The 22,857-nt window shown below is 38.1% G+C and overlaps 1 long non-coding RNA gene and 1 pseudogene across 2 annotated transcripts in view; one reads left to right on the forward strand and one right to left on the reverse strand.

The window, feature by feature from the left end:
- Positions 1-1,253: 1,253 nt before the first annotated feature.
- Cdca3l1 (cell division cycle associated 3 like 1) lies at positions 1,254-10,750 on the forward strand (annotated as a pseudogene). Its single transcript, XR_015629493.1, has one exon. The product of XR_015629493.1 is annotated as a cell division cycle associated 3 like 1 (transcript).
- An 8,132-nt stretch (positions 10,751-18,882) lies between these two features.
- LOC148003712 (uncharacterized) overlaps positions 18,883-22,857 on the reverse strand; it is a 108,151-nt gene continuing 104,176 nt past the window's right edge. Inside the window, exon 3 of the long non-coding RNA XR_015629494.1 lies at positions 18,883-20,563. This is a non-coding gene — a long non-coding RNA (uncharacterized LOC148003712). The remainder of the gene's footprint in view (positions 20,564-22,857) is intronic.

Consider the following 22,857-nt stretch of genomic DNA (forward strand, 5'->3'; position numbering starts at 1 on the left):
GAGGAAGGCTACTGATTTATTTGAGTTAATTTTATACCTAGCCACTTTGCTGAAGTTGTTTATCAGTTAGTAGTTCTCTGGTGGAACTTTTGGGATCACTTAAATATACTATCATATCATCTGCAAATAGTGATATTTTGACCTCTTCTTTTCCAATCTGTATCCCCTTGACTTCCTTTTGTTGTCTGATTGCTCTGCCTAGAACTTCAAGAACTATATTGAATAAGTAGGGAGAGAGTGGGCAGCCTTGTCTAGTCCCTGATTTTAGTGGGATTGCTTCAAGTTTCTCTCCATTTAGTTTAATGTTAGCAACTGGTTTGCTGTATATGGCTTTTACTATGTTTAGGTATGGGCCTTGAATTCCTATTCTTTCCAGGCCTTTTATCATGAAGGCGTGTTGAATTTTGTCAAATGCTTTCTCAGCATCTAATGAAATGATCATGTGCTTTTGTTCTTTCAGTTTGTTTATATAATGGATCACGTTGATGGTTTTCCGTATATTAAACCATCCCTGCATGCCTGGGATGAAGCCTACTTGATCATGGTGGATGATTGTTTTGATGTGCTCTTGGATTTGGTTTGCCAGAATTTTATTGAGTATTTTTGCGTCGATATTCATAAGGGAAATTGGTCTGAAGTTCTCTTTCTTTGTTGGGTCTTTGTGTGGTTTATGTATAAGAGAAATTGTGGCTTCATAGAAGGAATTCGGTAGTGCTCCATCTGTTTCAATTTTGTGGATTATTTTGGATAATACTGGTATGAGGTCTTCTATGAAGGTCTGATAGAATTCTGCACTAAACCCATCTGGACCTGGGCTCTTTTTGGTTGGGAGACCTTTAATGACTGCTTCTATTTCCTTAGGAGTTATGGGGTTGTTTAACTGGTTTATCTGTTCCTGATTTAACTTCGGTACCTGGTATCTGTCTAGGAAATTGTACATTTCCTGCAGATTTTCAAGTTTTGTTGAATATAGGCTTTTATAGTAAGATCTGATGATTTTTTGAATTTCCTCTGAATCTGTAGTTATGTCTCCCTTTTCATTTCTGATTTTGTTAATTTGGACACCCTCTCTGTGTCCTCTTGTTAGTCTGGCTAAGGGTTTATCTATCTTGTTGATTTTCTCAAAGAACCAACTTTTGGTTCTGTTGATTCTTTCTACGGTCCTTTTTGTTTCTACTTGGTTGATTTCAGCTCTGAGTTTGATTATTTCCTGCCTTCTACTCCTCCTGGGTGTATTTGCTTCTTTTTGTTCTAGAGCTTTTAGGTGTGCTGTCAAGCTGCTGACATATGCTCTTTCCTGTTTCTTTCTGCAGGCACTCAGCGCTATGAGTTTTCCTTTTAGCACAGCTTTCATTGTGTCCCATAAGTTTGGGTATCTTGTACCTTCATTTTCATTAAATTCTAAAAAGTCTTTAATTTCTTTCTTTATTTCTTCCTTGACCAGGTTATCATTGAGTAATGCATTGTTCAATTTCCACGTATATGTGGGCATTCTTCCCTTATTGTTATTGAAGACCAGTTTTAGGCCGTGGTGGTCTGATAGCACGCATGGGATTATTTCTATCTTTCTGTACCTGTTGAGGCCCGTTTTTTGACCAATTATATGGTCAATTTTGGAGAAAGTACCATGAGGAGCTGAGAAGAAGGTATATCCTTTTGCTTTAGGATAGAATGTTATATAAATATCTGTTAAGGCCATTTGGCTCATAACTTCTCTTAGTCTGTCTATGTCTCTGTTTAATTTCTTTTTCCATGATCTGTCCATTGATGAGAGTGGGGTGTTGAAATCTCCTACTATTATTGTGTGAGGTGCAATGTGTGTTTTGAGCTTTAGTAAGGTTTCTTTTATGTATGTAGGTGCCCTTGTATTTGGGGCATAGATATTTAGGATTGAGAGTTCATCTTGGTGGATTTTTCCTTTGATGAATATGAAGTGTCCTTCCTTATCTTTTTTGATGAATTTTAGTTGAAAATTGATTTTATTTGATATTAGAATGGCTACTCCAGCTTGCTTCTTCCGACCATTTGCTTGGAAATTTGTTTTCCAGCCTTTCACTCTGAGGTAGTGTCTGTCTTTGTCTCTGAGGTGTGTTTCATGTAGGCAGCAAAATGCAGGGTCCTTGTTGCATATCCAGTTTGTTAATCTATGTCTTTTTATTGGGGAGTTTGGCCATTGATGTTGAGAGATATTAAGGAACAGTGATTATTGCTTCCTTTTATATTCATATTTGGATGTGAGGTTATGTTTGTGTGCTTTTCTTCTTTAGTTTTGTTGCCAAGACGATTAGTTTCTTGCTTCTTCTAGGGTATAGCTTGCCTCCGTATGTTGGACTTTACCATTTATTATCCTTTGTAGTGCTGGATTTGTAGAAAGATATTGTGTAAATTTGGTTTTGTCATGGAATATCTTGGTTTCTCCATCTATGTTAATTGAGAGTTTTGCAGGATACAGTAACCTGGGCTGGCATTTGTGTTCTCTTAGGGTCTGTATGACATTAGTCCAGGATCTTCTGGCCTTCATAGTTTCTGGCGAAAAGTCTGGTGTGATTCTCATAGGTTTGCCTTTATATGTCACTTGACCTTTTTCCCTTACTGCTTTTAATATTCTTTCTTTATTTTATGCATTTGGTGTTTTGACTATTATGTGACGGGAGGTGTTTCTTTTCTGGTCCAATCTATTTGGAGTTCTGTAGGCTTCTTGTATGCCTATGGGTATCTCTTTTTTTAGGTTAGGGAAGTTTTCTTCTATGATTTTGTTGAAGATATTTACTGGTCCTTTGAGTTGGGAGTCTTCACTCTCTTCTATACCTGTTATCCTTAGGTTTGATCTTCTCATTGAGTCCTGGATTTCCTGTATGTTTTGGACCAGTAGCTTTTTCCGCTTTACATTATCTTTGACAGTTGAGTCAATGATTTCTATGGAATCTTCTGCTCCTGAGATTCTCTCTTCCATCTCTTGTATTCTGTTGGTGAAGTTCGTATCTACAGCTCCTTGTCTCTTCTTTTGTTTTTCTATATCCAGGGTTGTTTCCATGTGTTCTTTCTTGATTGCTTCTATTTCCATTTTTTATTCCTTCAGCTGTTTGATTGTGTTTTCCTGGAATTCTTTCAAGGATTTTTGTGACTCCTCTCTATGGGCTTCTACTTGTTTTTTTATGATTTCCTGGAATTCTTTCAGGGATTTTTGTGACTCTTCTCTATGGGCTTCTACTTGTTTATTTATGATTTCCTGGAATTCTTTCAGGGATTTTTGCGATTCCTCTCTGTAGGCTTCTACTTGTTCTCTAAGGGAGTTCTTCACGTCTTTCTTGAAGTCCTCTAGCATCATGATCAAATATGATTTTGAAACTAGATCTTGCTTTTCTGGTGTGTTTGGATATTCCATGTTTGTTTTGATGGGAGAATTGGGCTCCAATGGTGCCATGTAGTCCTGGTTTCTGTTTCTTGGGTTCCTGTGCTTGCCTCTCGCCATCAGATTATCTCTAGTGTTACTTTGTTCTGCTATTTCTGACAGTGGCTAGACTGTCCTATAAGCCTGTGTGTCAGGAGTGCTGTAGACCTGTTTTCCTGTTTTCTTTCAGCCAGTTATGGGAACAGAGTGTTCTGCTTTCGGGCGTGTAGTTTTTCCTCTCTACAGGTCTTCAGCTTTTCCTGTGGGCCTGTGTCTTGAGTTCACCAGGCAGGTCACTTGCAGCAGAAAAGTTGGTCTCACCTGTAGTCCCGAGGCTCACGTTCGCTCGCGGGGTTCTGCCCATGCGCTCTCTGTGGTGGCAGCAACCAGGAAGATCTTTGCCGCCGTTTCCGGGAGCTTCAGTGCACCAGGGTTCCAGATGGCGTTTGGTGTTTTTCTCTGCCGTCGGAGATGTGTGCAGAGTGCAGTCTCTTCTGGTTTCCCAGGCATGTCTGCCTCTCTGAAGGTTTAGCTCTCCCTCCCACGGGATTTGGGTGCAGAGAACTGTTATTCTGGTCTGTTCCTTCATGTTCCGGCGGTCTCTGGCGCAGGGGTCCTGCCACTCCTGGGCCCTCCCCCACTGGCTCTGAAAGAATCTTACCTATCGTTTTTGTTCTTATTGAATTTTTTATTTACTTTTAAATGTTATCCTGTGTCCCAGTTTCTCCTCCAGAAACCTGCTATCCCCACCCCTGCTTCTATGAAGGTGCTACCTCACCCACCCATGAACTCCCTCCCACCTCCCTACTTGACATTCCCTACACTGGGGCATCGATCCTTGACAAGACCTAGGACCTCTCTTCCCATTGATGCCCCACAAGGCCACCCCTCTGTTACATGTGTAGATGGTGCCATAAATCCATCTCTGTGTTCTCTTGGGATGGTGGTTTAGTCCCTGGGATCACTTAGGCGGTCTGTTATGTGGTTGCAAACCCCTTCAGCTACTTCACTCCTTTTTTAACTCCTCCATTGGGGACCCTGTTCTCAATACAATGATTGACTGTGAACGTCCACCTCTTTATTTTTAAGGATCTGGCAGAGCCTCTCAGGAAATAGCTATATCAGCTTCCTGTCAGCATGCACATCTGGCATCCCGAGTAGGGAATGGGTTTGGTGAATGTATATGTGATGGATTCCCGGGTGGGACAATCTCTGTATGGCCTTTCGGTCCATCTTCTACATTTTGCCTCCATATTTTCTCCTGTGAGCATTTTTGTTTCCACTTCTATGAAGGACTGAAGCATCTATACTTTGGTCTTCTTCTTGAGCTTCATGTTGTTTGTGAATTGCATCTTAGGTATACCAAGATTCTGGGTTAATATATGCTTATCAGTGAGTTTATACCATGTGTGTTCTTCTGTGATTGGGTTATATCATGCAGGATGATAATTTCAAGTTCCATTCATTTGCTTAAAAATCTCATGACATCATTGTTTTTAATAGCTGAGTAGTACTCCATTGTGTAAATGTACCACACTTTCTGTATCCATTCCACTGCTGAAAGGACATCTCGGTTCTTTCCAGCTTCTGTCTATTATAAATAATGCTGTTATGAACATAGTGGAGCATGTGTCTTTGTTATATGTTGGAGCAACTTTTGGATATATGCCCAAGAGAGGTATAGCCGGGTCCTCAGGTAATTCTATGTCCATTTTCTGAGGAACCACCAGACTGATTTCCAGAGTGGTTGTACCAGCTTACAATCCCACCAACAGTGGAGAAGTGTTGGTCTTTTTCCCCATCCTGAACAGCATCTGCTATCACCTGAGTTTTTGATTTAAACCTTTCTGACTGGTGTGAAATGGAATCTCAGAATTGTTTTGATTTGTATTTTCCTCATGACTACGGATGTTGAACATTTCTTTCATTGCTTCATGGCCATTTGATTTTTCCTAAGTTGAGAATTTTTTGTTTAGATCTGCAGCCCATTTTTAAAGGCATTATTTGATTCTTTGGAGTGTAACTTCTTGAGTTCTTTGTATATATTGGATATTAGCCCTCTATCAGATGTAGGATTGGTAAAGATCTTTTCCCAATCTGTTGATTGCCATTTTGTCCTATTGACAGTGTCCTTTGACTTAGAGAAGCTTTGCATTTTATGAGGTCTCATTTGTCAATTGTTGATCTGAGAGCATAAGCCATTGGTGTTCTGCTCAGAAAAATTTCCCCTGTACCCATGTTTTTTGAGGCTCTTCCCCATACTCTCTTCTGTTAGTTTGAGTGTATCTGGTTTTATGTGGAGGTTCTTGATCCACTTGGACTTAAGCTTTGTACAGGATTAGAAGATTGGATTGATTTGCACTCTTTAACATGCCGACCTACAGTTGAACCAGCATCATTTTTTGAAAATGCTATCTTTTTTCCACTGGATGGTTTTAGCTCGTCTGTCAAAGATCAAATGCCTATTGGTGTGTGGGTTCATTTCTGGGCCTTCAGTTCTTTTTTTTTTTTTTTTTTCTTTTTTCTTTTTTTTTCCGGAGCTGGGGAACCGAACCCAGGGCCTTGCGCTCGCTAGGCAAGCGCTCTACCACTGAGCTAAATCCCCAACCCCTGGGCCTTCAGTTCTATTCCATTGATCGACCTGCCTGCTCTGTACCAATACCATACAGTTTTTAATCACTATTGCTCTGTTATACAGCTGGAGATTAGGTGTGGTGATTCCCCCAGAAGTTCTTTTATTGTCGAGAATAGTTTTCACTATCTTGGGTTTTTTGTTATTCCAAACGAATTTGCAAATTGCTTTTTCTAACTATGTGAAGAATTAACTTGGGATAGTTATATGGATTGCATTGAATCTGAAGGTTGCTTTCTGCAAGATGGCCATTTTTACTATATTAATCCCGCCAATCCATGAGCATGGGAGATATTTCCATCTTCTTCAATTTCTTTCTTCAGAGACTTTACGTCTTGTCATACAGATCTTTTACTTGCTTGGTTAGAGTCAACCTAAGGTATTTTATATTACTTGCGACTATCGTGAAGGGTTTCATTTCCCTAATTTCTTTCTCAGACTGTTTATCCTTTGAATAGAGGAAGGCTACTGATTTTGAGTTAATTTTATATCCAGCTACGTTGTTAAAGTTATTTATCAGGTATCGGAGTTCTCTGGTGAACTTTTGGGATCACTTAAGTACACTATCATATCATCTGCAAATAATGATATTTTGACTTCTTTTCTAAATTTTATCCCTTTAACCTCTTTTTGTTGTTTAATTGTTCTGGCTAGGACTTCAAGAACTATATTGAATAAGTAGGGAGAGAGTGGGCAGCCTTTTCTAGTCTCTGATTTTAGTGGGATTGATTTAAGTTTCTCTCCATTTAGTTTGATGTTGGCTACTGGTTTACTGTATATGGCTTTTACTATTTTTAGGTATGGGCATTGAACTCTGATCTTTCCAAGACTTTTATCATGAAGGAGTATTGAATTTTATCAAATGCTTTCTCATCATCTAATGAGATGATCATGTGGGTTTTTTCCTTTGAGTTTATTTATATAATGGAATACATTGATAGATTTCTGTATATTGAACTATCCCTGCATCCCTTGGATGAATATTATTGATCATAAGGGATGATTGTTTTGATGTGTTCTTGGATTTGATTTGCAACAATATTGTCGAGTATTTTTGCATTGATATTCATGAGAGAAATTGTTCTAAAGTTATCTTTTTTTGTATCGTCTTTGAGTAGTATAGGTATAAGCATAATTGTGGTTTCAAAGAGCAAATTGGACAGTGTTCCTTCTGTTTCTATTTTGTGGAATAGTTTGAAGACTATTGGTATTAGGTCTTATTTGGAGGTCTGGTAGAATTCTGCACTAAACCCATTTGGTCCTGGGTTTTTTTTGTTGTTGTTGTTTGTTTGTTTTTGTTTTGTTTTGTTTTGTTTTGGTTGGGAGATATTTAATAACTGCTTCTTATTTCTTTAGGAGTTATGGCACTGTTTAGATGATTTATCTACTCCTGTTTTAACTTTGGTACCTGGTATCTGCCTAGAAAATTGTATATTTCATTCAGATTTTCCATTTTGGTTGAATATAAGATTTCATAATAGGATCTGATGATTTTTTGAGTTTCCTCAGATTCTTTTGTTATGTCTACCTTTTCATTTCTGATTTTGTCAATGTGGCTACTGTCTCTGTACCCTCTGGTTAGTGTGGCTCAGGGTTTATCTATATTATTGACTTTCTCAGAGAATTAGGTACTAGTTTGTTTTGTTCTTTGCATAGTTCTCTTTGTTTCTACTTGGTCGATTTCAGCCCAGAGTTTGATTATTTCCTGCTGTCTACTCCTCTGTGGTATATTTACTAATTTTTGTTCTAGAGCTTTCAACTATGTTGTCAAGCTGCTGATGTATGCTTTCTCCAGTTTCTTTTTGGAGACACTCAGAGCTATAATTTTTCTCTTAACACTCCTTTCATTGTGTTCCATAAATTTCAGTGTGTTGTGCCTTCATTATCATTAAATTCTAAAAAGTCTTTAATTTCTTTCTTTTTTTCTTCCTTGACCAATTTATCATTGAATAGAGCTTTTTTCAACTTCCATGTGTATGTGTGCTTTCTGCTGTTTTTTGTTGTTATTAAAGACTATCCTCGTCCATGGTGATCTGATAGGGTGTATGGGATTATTTTTTATCATCTTGTATCTGTTGAAGCATGTTTTATGACGGATTATATGGTCAGTTTTAGAAAAGGTACTATGAGGTACTGAGAAGAAGGTATATCCTTTTGTCTTAGGATGGAATGTTATATAAATATCTGTTAAATCCATTTGGTTCATAACTTCTGTTAGTTTCTCTACGTCTCTATTTAATTTCTGTTTCCATGATCTGTCCATTGATGAGAGTGGGGTGTTGAATTCATCCACTATTATTGTATGAGGTGCAATCTGTGCTTTGAGCTTTAGTAAAATTTCTTTTATGAATGTGGGTGCCCTTGTACTTGGAGCATAGATATTCAGAATTGAGAGTTTGTCTTGGTGGATTTTTCCTTTGATGAGTATAAAGTGTTTTTCTATTTTTTGTTAACTTTTGATTAAAAAATCAATTTCATTAAATATTAGAATAGCTACTCCAGCTTGTTTCTTGGCAGCACATTCTTGGAAAACTTTTTCTCAGCCTTTTCCTCCATGGAAGTGTCTGTTTTTATTACTGAGGTGTGTTTCTTTTAGGAGCAAAATGCTGCATCTCATTTGTGTATTCAGTCTGTTAGTCTATGTCCTTTTATTGGGGAATTGAGACCAGTGATGTTGAGAGATAGTAGAGACTAATGATTTTTGTTTTGTATTATTTTTATTGTTATAGGTGGAATTCTGTTTGTGTGGCTATCTTCTTTTGGTTTAGTTGAAAGAAGATTACTACTTTCTTGCTTTTTCTAGAGTGTAGGTTCCTGACTTGTGTTGGAGTTTTCCATCTGTTTTCCTTTGTGGGGCTGAATTTGTGTAAATTTGGTTCTGTCATGGAATATCTTGGTTTCTCCATCTATGGTAATGGTGAGTTTTGGTGGATATAGTAGTCTTGGCTGGCATTTGTGTTCTCTTAGAGTCTATATGACATCTGCCCAGGATCTTCTATCTTTTGTCATCTCTGATAAAAGGTCTGGTATAAATGTGATAGGTCTGCCCTAATACATTGCTTGACCTTTTTCTCTTACTGCTTTTAATATTCTTTCTTTGTTTAGTGCATTTGGTGTTTTGACTATTATGCAATGGGAGGAATTTCTTTTCTAGTTCAATCTATTTGGTATTCTGTAGGCCTCTTATATGCTTAAGGGCATCTCTTTCTTTATGTTAGGGACATTTTCTTCTATAATTTTGTTGAAGATATTTACTGGCCCTTTAAGTTGGGAATTTTCACAGACTGCTCCTCAGCTCCTGCGTCTTGTGGGTTCCACGTGGGTCCCTTGGAGTAGAAGTGGTGATCTTAGTTGTACTCACAGGTTTGTCAGCACTCCTGGGAGATCTCTTTCTCCCAGTGGGATCCAGGCACAGAGGACTGTGGCTCAGGGTAAGGTCCAGGTGCCATACCTGTTTCTCTTATTTATAAGAGTCTCATAGTTTATCTGTCATGGAGCAAAATGTTGTGCCTGACTTAGATTGCCATCTGAAAACACAACTCTTAACCATTGGCATATGAATAATCTTGTATTCATAGCCTGTCTTAGGTCGAGAAGGTTTTCAAGATAATCTTGCCCATATTTGACTACAAATTTCTGGTAGGGAAGATATTGGAGCTTGAGCTTATGTAACTCTGCTTTGACATTTGTAAAAAGCTTTGATTATTCCTCTCAAAAAATAAAAATAGGTGCCCGGAGGTGCCCTTGTGGAGATGGGTTCTACTCAGAGCGTCTCAGGCACTCCAGCTCGGCCTCTGCCACGCAACAAGCATGTGTCTCGGGTGGCAGACTCTCGTTCACCTAGTGCTGGCATCCAGCGCACTCCTATTCAGGTGGAGAACTCGCCACAGCCAAACCCATCTGCAGAACAGCTGAACAGTCTCAAACAGGCGCAAGACCCAGATCCCCGCTCTCCTACTCTTGGCATTGCGTGGACACCCGTGAAGATCAGTGGTCCAGACCCTCAGTGCCCACTGGTGAAAGAGCTGAACGAAGTGTTCGAGACCGAAGTGTCCGAGACAGAAGTGTCCGAATCGATTTCCTCTCCAGTGCTTGGTCTGCCCCAGGAAACCCCTTTATCTTCTGATCTGGACCTGCCTCCGGATCCCCAGGTATCCCCTGAGGACCAGTTGCTGCCTTGGAGCCAGACTGAACTCGATTCCAAACTGGTGTTTGCCAAGGAGGAAGCAAAACAATCCACAGAAACCACGGTTTCTGGCTAGACCTCAGACAAGCCCTCCAGAGACCCAGAGACTCCCCAGTCCTCAGGTTCTAAGCACAGTAGACTGAAGACAAACAACAATGTTCTAGGGAGGTCCCCTCTCACCATCCTGCAGGATGACAACTCCCCTGGGACCTTGACACTACGACAGGGTAAGAGGCCTTCTGCCCTAAGTGAAAATGTTAAGGACCTAAAGGAAGGAGTCATTCTTGGAACTGGAAGGTTTCTGAAAGCTGGAGGTGGAGCATGGGAGCAAAACGAGGACCATGACAAGGAGAATCAGCATTTTGCTTTGATGGAGAGCTAGGTCTCTGCTGGATTCTTCCCCAAGAGCACCGAGGAAAGTCCTGTTTTCTGATTCCTCTCAGGCTACCAACTCTGGTATTTGGACACTATTCTTTTATGTTCGTGTGTTTCCTGTATATTAAAGTAGATGATTTTACGTGATGTTTTAAGACGTTAAAAAAAAAAACAGGTAAAACATGTGTTTTTAAAAGGATCATAATGTGAAGTCCTGCAAAGCTCAGTCAGAGAGACGTAAACAAAGACCATAAAGGAAAAACACACTGTTACTTTTTCAGCATATCATTTGCAATGCTAGTAGCATCAAAAGATAAAAGCCTTCCATTTCTTAAGATTACAACATTCTTATTTAAGGCTAATAAATCTAAAGCAGTATTAGTATTATGTCATATACCTTGAACATACCATTTTACTCCATTCCAAATATGCTGCCTTGCATTATAAATTTTTGGTGTTATACAAATCCATAGATATCAATCATAATATTCTGAATGGCTTATGACTTTCATTCCTTTACTTTATCACTCATAATATGCACTATATTATATAATGCATCAATTCTTGTTCTAGTCGCCTATCCAAATCTTCTTGTATGTTCAAGGCATTGGTTAAATTTTCAGCAAGATGATTAACAAAACTAGCTATTTACATCTCTGAGCCTTGAGCCCTTGGCGTGCAGTACTCTTAATAAATATATACATTGGAATCGTGCTAAAATTTTTCATTTTTATCTTTTCTGTAATAGTTTACCACTGTACCAAAAGTTTTCTTGATGATGAGTAAAGCCCACATGTATCTGTGGGTATAAAGATAAATGTTTACATTTTATTGTTAGGGATTATGCTGGTTTCGTAAGTTAGTGGTAAGTTAGTAGATCTTCTGCCAATAATCATGATTTCACTAAAACTGACCAATGAGCTTTATTTCCAGTGTGCAGCATGGTTTCCCTCTTGTTGAGCTGGTCGTAAGTCCAATTAGAGAGTTGTTCGTTACTGCAAAGGTGTGTTTGCCACTACAACAACAGTGCAGTGATAGTTGTTGAGGTGACTTGTAGCTTACACAGCTATGTAGGACTTTTGGTTGCCTTTCTCCATTGGAAGGTTGTGTGATGTCTTCTGGTGCCATGAAAGCTAGTCTTCATGGAAGGAACATTCAGCTAAGTTCCATCTCAGGGACCTCTCTGCCCTGTTTTTAATGTGCTTGGTGTCTTCAGCCATAGGGACTTATCTCAGTACTATTATAAACAAAATCAGTCAATGAAAACAATAATGTACAACCTTTATTTAAAAGTGATTCTAAGAACCATTTTTAGAACAGTTTTAAATAATGTTATTGAAAAAGTTATCTTTATTAAAATTCAATGACATTGATAAGTTAGACTGACCCATGCAATTTTTTATCTAAAATGTAATAACTGGAAATCAAAGTAATCTACATACAGTGTTTTATAAAATTTATTGATTACTCTGTGTTTTGTTATTCAAAGCATAATAGATATTTTCAAAGCATAAAAGTTACATAAAGCATTGGATTCATAAAAAAATTCATAAACTTTTTATTTTTACCAAATAGCATGATTTTAATCAACATGTAGTATGTAAAAGTCAGTACAAAAGAGAAATGATGAAAAATATAATGTTCTTGATTCCATTAAGGAAGAAACAACCTGCTCAAAATATTCAAACACCACCACCAACAGCAGCAATACTATTAAGTGTATACAGCTTGTTACAACTAAGGAGCAAACTGTCTGCATATCGTAAGGGCTTAAGAATGCCTTCTATCAAATAATTACTTTTCAAATATAAATTAGTTCTTACATCTGACAAAAATTGAACAAAGTAAGAAGATACTGTACGAAGCTGAGCAGGCATATGTCATATTCCACAGAGATGTGGTCATCTAATTATGACGGACTTTGTGTAGTGAGATATAATAATTAATGAAACCTCAAATATAGCTTAGGCATAATTTATTCAGTAATGATTTCTTAAAAAACAAGAAATACAACAGAATATCAAATATGGAGGAAATGAATGAGCAAACAAAAGTGCTATCTATAGGTAATATATTCTGAGGGATTAAAATGTAAGGTAAAATTAGGATAATAGAGAAAGAGCCTATTTTAAGTTAAGCATGGACATCTCTCCAAGAAAAGGCATTTAAACACAGTTAAATGGAATCACTGACTCCAAATATTGGCTCAACAGATTCTTCAAACATAAGGAGGAAGCACGGGTAAGGATACCAATTATCTGGCTAAGATGGCTTTTTCTTCTTCTTTTTCTTTCTGTTTTTATTCTTTTTATATTTTCTCTGTATGGGTAAAAGGATCAGAGTTATGCTTTGATAAAAATCTGGTTCCTGCCAAGAGCCCATGAGCCATATTAGCAAGCACAGAGGCTTATTTGGTTCTAGTTTCTGAGAAAAGTTTTGAAGATGCAGGGGCCAGGACTTAAAGCTTTGGGAGTTCAGATCAAATACTATTGTTTTGCGCCGTGCTTGTCAGTAGTCCTGTATTTATTAATCAGAATCCTCAGCTCTTGCTACAATGGGTGGGAGGAGTTGAGAATTCTGATGTTCCTTTTGTGGTATCAGTTACACTCAGGCTTTATGTAGGATGACCTTCAGCTGTTAGTGCTTGCAAGTTCCTAACTCTGTTCCTTCATGCAACCACAACCTTCATTTACCCTCCAGTTTGGGCTTTCTGCTCCTATGATCATCTATCTTCCTTCATAGCTCAGGCTGCCTCCATTTTCTGTTAGAAATGCCTGGTAAAGATTGCTCTCTAGAGATTGCCCTCTAGAATTTCAACCAGATTTTCATCACTACTATCAGAGCAGAGGCTAACACCACCACTGCTCTTGCCACTGGCATTCCTGCAATATCTACTTTACATAATGGTTGAATATGCTCAATAAATTATAAAAGATAACATAAATGAAGATAAAGCTATGTGGGACAAGATTTTTAATGGGATAATGCCATTGCAGAGGTCAGCATAGAAGAAGGGCTCCAAACTAGCTAAAAAAGTGAAGTGAACCTCCACATCAAACCAGATACTCTCAAACTAATAGAAGAAAAAGTGGGGAAGAGTCTCGAATACATGGGCACTGGGGAAAATTTCCTGAACAAAACACCAATGGCTTATGCTCTAAGATCAAGAATTGACAAATGGGATCTCATAAAACTGCAAAGCTTCTGTAAGTCAAAGGACACTGTGGTTAGAACAAAACGGCAACCAACAGATTGGGAAAAGATGTTTACCAATCCTATATCTGATAGAGGGCTAATATCCAAAATATATAAAGAACTCAAGAAGTTAGACTCCAGAGAGCCAAATCACTCTATTAAAAATGGGGTACAGAGCTAAACAAAACATTCTCAGCTGAGGATTATCAAATGGCCAAAAAGCACCTAAAGAAATCTTCAACATCCTTAGTCATCAGGGAAATGCAAATCAAAATAACCCTGAGATTCCACCTCACACCAGTCAGAATGGCTAAGATAAAAAATTCAGGTGACAGCAGATGCTGGCGAGGATGTGGAGAAAGAGGAACACTCCTCCATTGTTGGTGGGATTGTAAACTGGTACAACCTCTCTGGAAATCAATCTGGAGGTTCCTCAGAAAATTGGACATTCCACTACCCGAGGACCCAGCTATACCTCTCTTGGGCCCAAAGATGGTCCAACATACAACAAAGACACATGCTCCACTATGTTCATAGCAGCCTTATTTATAATAGCCAGAAGCTGGAAAGAACCCAGATGCCCTTCAACAGAGGAATGGATTAAAAAAATGTGGTATATCTATACAATGGAATATTAGTCAGCTATCAAAAACAATGACTTTTCATGAAATTCATAGGCAAAAGGAATGAACTAGAAAATATCATCCTGAGTGAGGTTAGTCAATCACAGAAAAACACACTTGGTATGCACTCATTGATAGGTGGATATTAGCCAAAAAGCTCAAATTAACCAAGATGCAATCTACAGACCACAGGAAGCTCAAGAGGAAGGATGGTCCCATTCCTTCTTAAAAGGGGGAAAATATTCATAGCAGGGAATATGGAAGCAAAGTTTAGAGCAGTGACTCAAGGAATGGTCATTCAGAGCCTGACACACATGTGGCCCATATATATACAGGCTCCAAAACTAGAGAAGATTGATGAAGCTAAAAAAATGCATGCGGAAAGGGACTGGATATAGATCTCTCCTGAGAGACACATCCAGAGCACGTCCAATACAGAGGTCAATGCTAGCAGCAAATCACTGAACTGAGAATAGGACCCCCTTATTAGAGGGAATTAGAGGAAGGATTGAAAGAGTTGAAGGAGCTTGCAACCCCCTAATAACAACAATGCCAACCAACTAGATCTTCCAGGGACTAAACCACTACCGAAAGACTATACATGGACTGACCCAGGGCTCCAAATGCATATGTAGCAGAGAATGGCCTTGTTGGGGCACCAGTGGAAGGGAAAGCCCTTGGTCTTGCCAAGGTTGGAACCCCAGTGCAGGGGAATAAGGAGGAGGGGAATTAGGGGGATGTATAGGGGGAATACCTGTATGGAGGAGGGGGAAGGGGAAGGGGAAGGGGAAGGGGAAGGGGAAGGGGAAGGGGAAGGGGAAGGGGAAGGGGAAGGGGAAGGGGAGGGGATGGGGAAGGGGAGGGGATGGGGGCTTATGGACAGAAAACCAGGAAGGGGAATAACCTTTGAAATGTAAGTAAAGAAATATATAATTAAAATTTTAAAAAAAGTGAAGTGAAGAGTCTGAATGTAGAAGTCAGATATAACATGAGTGCTAGGAACCTATCTAGCTAGAAAAGTGGAAAAGAGCATTGGATGCAAGTCAAAAGATTGATAATCCTCAGATTTTAACTTTTTGTTACTATTCTGTGCTAAAAACTCTTAAATAAAACTCTAAATAGTCTTACTCTAAAATTCTCTGACTTTATAATTCACTCGCAATTAATACATGCTGCATAGCAGTGGGGAATTCAGTAGAGGATTTATTGATAAGATTCCTTTCTCCCTTACCCAGAAGCCTGGCCTCTCACTGGCCAGGCAAGATGGAGGCTTGGAATAATTAGGTTTTATTGAACCAGGAAACAAAGTAATGCTCATGAAAGGGAATACTTTTACACAGGCAGTATGTGCAAACCACACACATTTATACACACACACACACTCATAAACACATATACTTTGGTCAGCCCCAACCACTATGTACACACACACAGACACACACACACACACACACACACACACACACACTATATATATATATATATATATATATATGTACATATATATATATATATCCATTAAGACTAGTTATCTAACTAAACATTCATTATCAGTCACTAACTCCACTGGTTTATTAAAATCTTAAAATGTAATTCTTATGCCTAAGTTAGCATGTTTTTTTTTCAAGAGGCAAATCATTTGTCTAGTGTCTCATCAGTATCGAAGTTTTCTATAGATGAACACAGTCAATATTTTATCTTTTGTTCTTGCTCCTACAATAAATTATTCATTTTCTTTACAACCTTTAGTTATCATATGATGGTTTTATAACCTAAAAGGAATGTATTCTTTGGTCATAAATCTGTTTCATGCCTGCTTTCTATACTACTGCAAATAGCCCATGATATGTGAAAGACTACTGAGTTCTAATTAGAGTTTTGAAAATACAGAGGGCTCAAATTTACTTTTATCAATCTAGGAATTCTATAGGATCACCACTAGGAATTAATATATTGTCTATTTGTCTACATGGCATTGCTACAAAAATGTACATCTTGGCTGATCTGCAGAACATCTTCTCAGTAGGGGAAGCTAATGCCCAAGAATTACTATACTAACTCAATTTAAAAGAGATGAAGTCTCTTTTGGGCCTTGGTCCTTAGAAGTCATCCATCTCGGTCCATGCAAACATGATTGGCCACTTTTAGGAAAGTTACCTGCTAGCCTTTAGCCTATCCTAGATGGCTCCTGATAGGAGTAGGGTTTATAAATGTGACTTAACATACCTATTATCACAGCTTCTATTTCCATCGTCAGTGTTCCATAAAATCCAATCATAGGCCTCTATAGGATTATTATCTATAAGTTTTGTGTATACACCCATTTGGAACTTTCTGGTATAACACTAGGGGAAGTATTATCCTTACTGATGAGTAGTCAAAGGTATCTTGAGATAACATAGCTTATCTTGGAGCCTGCCTCTCAAGAAAAGCACAGGGTTCCTGACATAGTTGAGGCTAAAAATACTTCTGAAGCATTTGCCCAGGCTTCAGCTGCCACGGTCCTTAAAGCTGAAATAAATTGTGCTACAGAGCAGTGATGGAGATTCAAAGCAACTGTGATTTCTCTCAGGCATCTGGTTGTTTTGTCAGAGTGCTATTTAGATTTTAGCTCCTGACTGGTGGCATCCAAACATGAATGAAGTTCTGGAAAGATAGTTAGGTGGCTTGTTCCTGGCTGCTCAAAAATTCCAAGAGAATAAAATAAAAGATTGTGTATGTCAAATAATTAACATTCTAAATAGTGCTTTGAAAAATAAAGGATATTCTTATTCCCTGTCACACTGATCTAGCTCAATAGCAGCAGAATTAATTCATGCAAGGAACACTAGTAGGTGGGTAAGGAGCAGGGAATAAAGAGTAGGGAGGCAAAGGCTCAGGAATTGAACCTGAATCATAAATATGTAGAGGCCAGGCTACATGTGTGTGGATAAGCTTGTAAAATATGAAGGGATATTAGAATGAGTTAAGTCCCCAAAATGGCTTGATCTGATTTATATGTTACAAACCCCAAAAACTGTGCTATTAAATTAATGGAATGGTAAAGTATTAGGATCAAGACAAACAGGGATATAAGCATGGTTTAATCCATACTGAGGATGTACATAATAGACACTTTACTATGGCTATAGGACAGTGATGACTTTACTATAGTTACTGCATGTAAGTCACAAACCTTCCATTAAATATGAATGAAGATAAAGCTGTTTCAAGGTTCCTTTCAAGGATGTGACCTTAACACACAAGCATATAACAGTGCTAAAAACGAGAACACTATAGTAATATATTGTGTGGTTGAGTGCGTGGAATGGGAAAGAATGGCCAGTCAGTATGGGTTAGATTTGAACTGTCTGCTCCACACTCAAGTGAATGCTTGACTACTCACTTGGAAACATCCCTATTTTAGGACAAAGTTTAAGACTATGTTTAAAAATCAATAGTTGTCTTCATTTTGGTTATTTCATGTAGATACAATGAAAAGCCTTGAAACTGGAAGATTCATGATTGCAACATCAAATCAGAGGAAGAAACAAAAAGAGGCCCAAGTGTAAGTCCTCAGATACTGATTCTAATGGAAGAAAATAAAGACACACACAGCCAGCCTAGAGCTTTTTAACATAATATAAAAAGTAAAATTTTAAATAAAGAACATTAAAGCAGAGCTATGTCTTGGGGGATAAAATATTTTTTGTGTGTTTGCCAAGTAGGGATAGTTTATTGAACACCCACCTCAGAACTGAACAATCAGCGACACATGTCAGACTTGGGAGACAATGATGTCTTTGTTTATTCACATATATCCTGTAATATAAGCAAAAATGTTAAATGTGTGGAAAGCTTCAGCTCAATCCCTAAATGAAACCAATAATAAGAGTTTAACAAATGACCAAAAAATGTGAAGTAGATATTTTATTTAAAAAGATTTCAATTTTGTTATTTTTGCCTACTTTCATAAGCTTCCATTTAATTAATAATTTTTATAGAGATAGGTATGTCCATAAATTTTAAATTAAAGTATGCCTTATTTTTAATGATGAAAATATAAAGAAAATTATGCCACCTGACACAATTGCTATTCTTATACAAACAGTAACCATTTCTGTCAAACATTTTTGAAACCAAGCTACAGTCAAATTTACTAGAATACTACAGTTTACTGAATTGAACATTGCAAATATCCATCAGTTTAATTCCATTCATGGAGAAAGATTTGATCAGATAAACTATCTAAACAGTCCTATAGTCCCTAAAGAAATGGATGCAGTCATTAAAATCTCCCAACCAAAAAGGGCCCAGGGCCAGATGGGTTTAGTGCAGAATTCTCTCAGACCTTCAAAGAAGACCTCATACCAACACTTCCCAAATTATTCCACAAAATAGAAACAGACGGAGCACTACCCAATTCATTCTCTGAAGCCACAATTATGCTTACACCTAAAGTACACAAAGACACAACAAAGAAAAAGAACTTCTTTCTTATGAATATCAATGCAAAAATATTTAATAAAATTCTTGCAAACTGAATCCAAGAGCACATCAAAAGGATCATCTATCCTTATCAAGTAGGCTTCATCCCAGGGATGCAGAGATGGTTCAATATATGGAAATCCATCAACATAATCTACTAGATAAACAAACTCAGAGGAAAAAAACCCACACAATTATCTCATTAGATGCTGAGAAAGCATTTGACAAAATTCAACACCTCTTCATGACAAAGTCTTGGAAAGATCAGGAATTCAAGGCCCATACGAATCTGCTCCTTGTTTAATCTCATTCACACCACTCAGCATAAGTGTATGCCTTATATCTCTGGTCATTCTAAAGTCTGTAAGTCAGGAACGGCTTATAAAATGTGGTGCTTTGGTCCAGGCTGATGACTCAGAGGCTAAATGCACTTGTGTTCCAAACCTAGTGATCTTCGTTCAGTCCACAACCCAAAAATGATAGAGAGGGAACCAAATTGACAAAGTGTTACACATATTTGGTGGCACAAATAAATGTTCCCATACATATATAAATGCATACATTAACAATAACAACAATAATAGTAATAAAGTTCTTGCCTTAGTCATTTAGTATAATACTTTTTATTTAAGTGAGTCTAAATACATAGTAAGTTCTAACATTAGTGTTTTTTAAATAGGTTAGAGTATGGCAGATGAGAGGTATGTGTGCAAGTATGTGTGTATATGCGTGCGTGCGTGCATGCGTGTGTGTGTATTTGTTGATGGTTTTCACTATGTCACCCTGGTTGGCCTGGGATGTATTACGTAGACAAGTCTGGTGTCAAACTCACAGAGATTCACCTGCCTTTGCTTCCTAAAGTTCTCAGATAAAAGTTTTGTGTCACAGTCATGGAAACTAAAAATGCTTTAATAAATTCTAATTAAAAACCCTAAACAGTTGCAGACTTTACATGTTAATATTCAGCTGAATTGTACAAATAAAGTTCGGAGCCATTGAGTGTTGTTTATATGCAAATAGTAACTATTTTTGAGAGATGCAGGTAACGGTTATCAGAACAACTGTTTTTCCTCTGCTTTTATGAATTTAACATTTTTTATTCTTTAATCTTCTTTTACAGTACAGTTTTTATCTCAATCTCAGTCCTCCCTCTGACTGTTCCACATCTCATACCTCCTCCTGTCCCTCCCCCATCTCCAGAGGATGTCCCCACCCCTCACACCCACCCCATCAGAACTCCTCACTCACTGGGTTCTCAAGACTCTTAAGGTTAGGAGCATCTTCTCTCACTGAGTCAAGACCCGGCAGGCCTCTGGTGTATATGTATCGAGGGCCACATATCAGCTGGTGTATTCTGCCTGGTTGGTGGCTCAGTGTCTGAGCAATCTCAGGGGTCCAGGTTAGTTGAGACTGCTGGTCTTCCTTAAAGGTTGCCCTCCTCCTCAGCTTCTTCCAGCTTTTCCCTAATTCAATCACAAGAGTCACTGGCTTCTGTCCATTGGTTGGGAAACTATCTGCAACAGACTCTTTCAGCTGCTTGTTGGGCCTTTCAGAGAGCATTCATTCAAGGCTCCTGTTTGTAAGCACACCATAGTATCAGTAATAGTGTCAGGCCTTGGGGCCTCCCTTTGAGCTGGATCCCAATTTGGGTCTGTCAGTAGACTTCCTTTTCTTCAGGCTCTTCTTTTTTGACCCTGTTTCAGACAGGAACATTTCTGGGTCAGAGTTTTTGACTGTAGGATGACAACCCTGTCCCTCCACTTGATGTCCTGTCCATTCACTGGAGGTAGATTCTACAAGTTCCCTCTTCCCACTGTAGAGCACTTCATCTAAGGTCCTTCCCTTTGAGTCCTGAGAGTCTATCACCTCCCAGGTGTCTGGTACGTTCTACGGGGTCCCCCCACTGCCTACCTCCTGAGGTTGCCCATTTCCATTCTTTCTCCTGGCCCTCAGGGCTTTAATCCTCCTACCTTGCACTCCTCACAATACCTGATCATGTTCCCTTCTTTCCCTCTCTGTCCCTTTTCTTACCCAGCTCCCTCCCACCACCCTGTGATTGCTTTCTCCTTCCTCCCAAGTGTGACTGAGGCCAGATACCTTTCTATCCAAACATGTCCAGCAGTAGCCAGCAGTAGGACTTTCCTAGGAAGTTACTGAAATTCTGGCATGAAAATTTCTTGGTGATGGACCAAATTATTTGGCTTCTTGGTGTAGTTGAGTTTATTACCATGTCCATGTCCTCTGTGAATTAAGGTTTTTTTTTTTATTCTAGCAGAAAACAGGATCAGTAGGCCTTATGCAAAATAATTATGTAATAACTTTAACTTAGGCTTGTCTTTACCGAGTCCAGGAAGGTAGCATCATGTGACCCTGACAAGCTTTATTTGGTCTTATTCTGGTATATAATAGACTCTTCATTAAATAATACATTTTATTGAATAAGCCTCCAAATGCTTGTGAGTACTTCTATTGTGTGTCTAATAAGGCAACAGGAGAAAAGTTAAGGATGCAATGAATTGTATTTTCAAACTTTATAAGGAGCATCATCATAATTAAGTATGTGAAGGTATATATGTTAATTAGCCAGATTGAACTGTTTCATAGTATAAAAACATCTCAAAACATCATGTTGTCTAATGATAAATATTCACTGTTTATTTATAGCTTTAAAAATAATTTTACATAATAGATTATTAGTGTTCTAGAGGTTTTAATTCCTCTAGCAGACTTTCACAGAGACTGCTAAAAGGCAACTCTAGAGGGAGTGCTCCATGCCTTTGCCATCTGATAAGCATTGTACTCATTGTCAGAACATTTCAAAATTTCAGACATCTTCTTCACTATCTTTAAACTTTTAGTCAAATTTTAACTGAGGAATGTTGCTATTTTTATGAATATTATACTCAGTTAATACACTATTTCTAGACACTGTAATAAATAAAGACTCAAATGTCCATTTAGCTGTTCATATAGAAACCAGAATAGTAGTAAACATATTGACAAAGAAATATAGAATAAAACAAGTAAGTAAATGAATAGATTGACTGCCCCCACTGTGTGTGTGTGTGTGTGTGTGTGTGTGTGTGTGTGTGTGTATGTGCCTGTTTGTGCCAGTGTGTGAGCATTTTCTGACCTACACTTAATAATATCACCTTTACCTTGGTCATAGCCATGCTGCCATAATTCTATAATAAATATTAAATTCTTAGTCTCTTGCCTTACAATCGGTACCCTATGTTGTCTGTCTTATACTCTATTGTTATAGATAATTTCATTTTTCTATTTGAACAGTTTTAGTGATTCTCTATGATTTAATCACTGGGGATGTAGCCAAGCAGTAAGAGACATTGTTTTACCTTCTCCCTTGTGCCATGAGAATACATATTGCCTGGGATAGAAAGAGCTCTCCTCCTGAATGCTCTTTCATGAATGGCTGTCTCACAACTGTCTTCTTTGCTCTTTGCTCTCTAAACATTTTCTTTGACAGCAATAATTCTTCCCCTTTATTCTCAACCCAGAGCCTCAATCGCATATTCAGGGTTTTTTTTAATATAATAGTTGAGCTTCAGCAGTATACCACCACTACATTATATTTTTTCCTGTGTTTCTTAGTTTAAACTCCTAAAAAGGCAATCCCATTAACTCAGATTGGATATTTACCCCAAACCCTAAAATGTTCTCCCTACACTGTTTCTTCATTTTTCTTTTAGAGTATGAAAAAGGAAGAGGAGTTTAATAGTTAAGCATTATTTTTAATATTTAACCCTTTATCAGGGGAGTCGGGGTCAAACCTCAATCAGCTCCTCATGGCAAGTGACTAGAAGGCAACCTCGAAGGGCTTTAACATGCAGTTTTTATACTCTTTAGGGGTACAGGTTACATAAGCAAGGTTACAGTATAAACTTTTTGGCTAAGCATATTGGCCTTTGATTCTATTGGCTAGCAAGCATATGGCATGCATTCGAACTCTATCTGGGACCAGAGGGTC

Source organism: Rattus norvegicus, chromosome 9 (genome assembly GCF_021556685.1).
Source record: "Rattus norvegicus strain SHRSP/BbbUtx chromosome 9, alternate assembly SHRSP_T2T, whole genome shotgun sequence".
NCBI classification, from domain to species: Eukaryota; Metazoa; Chordata; class Mammalia; order Rodentia; family Muridae; genus Rattus; species Rattus norvegicus.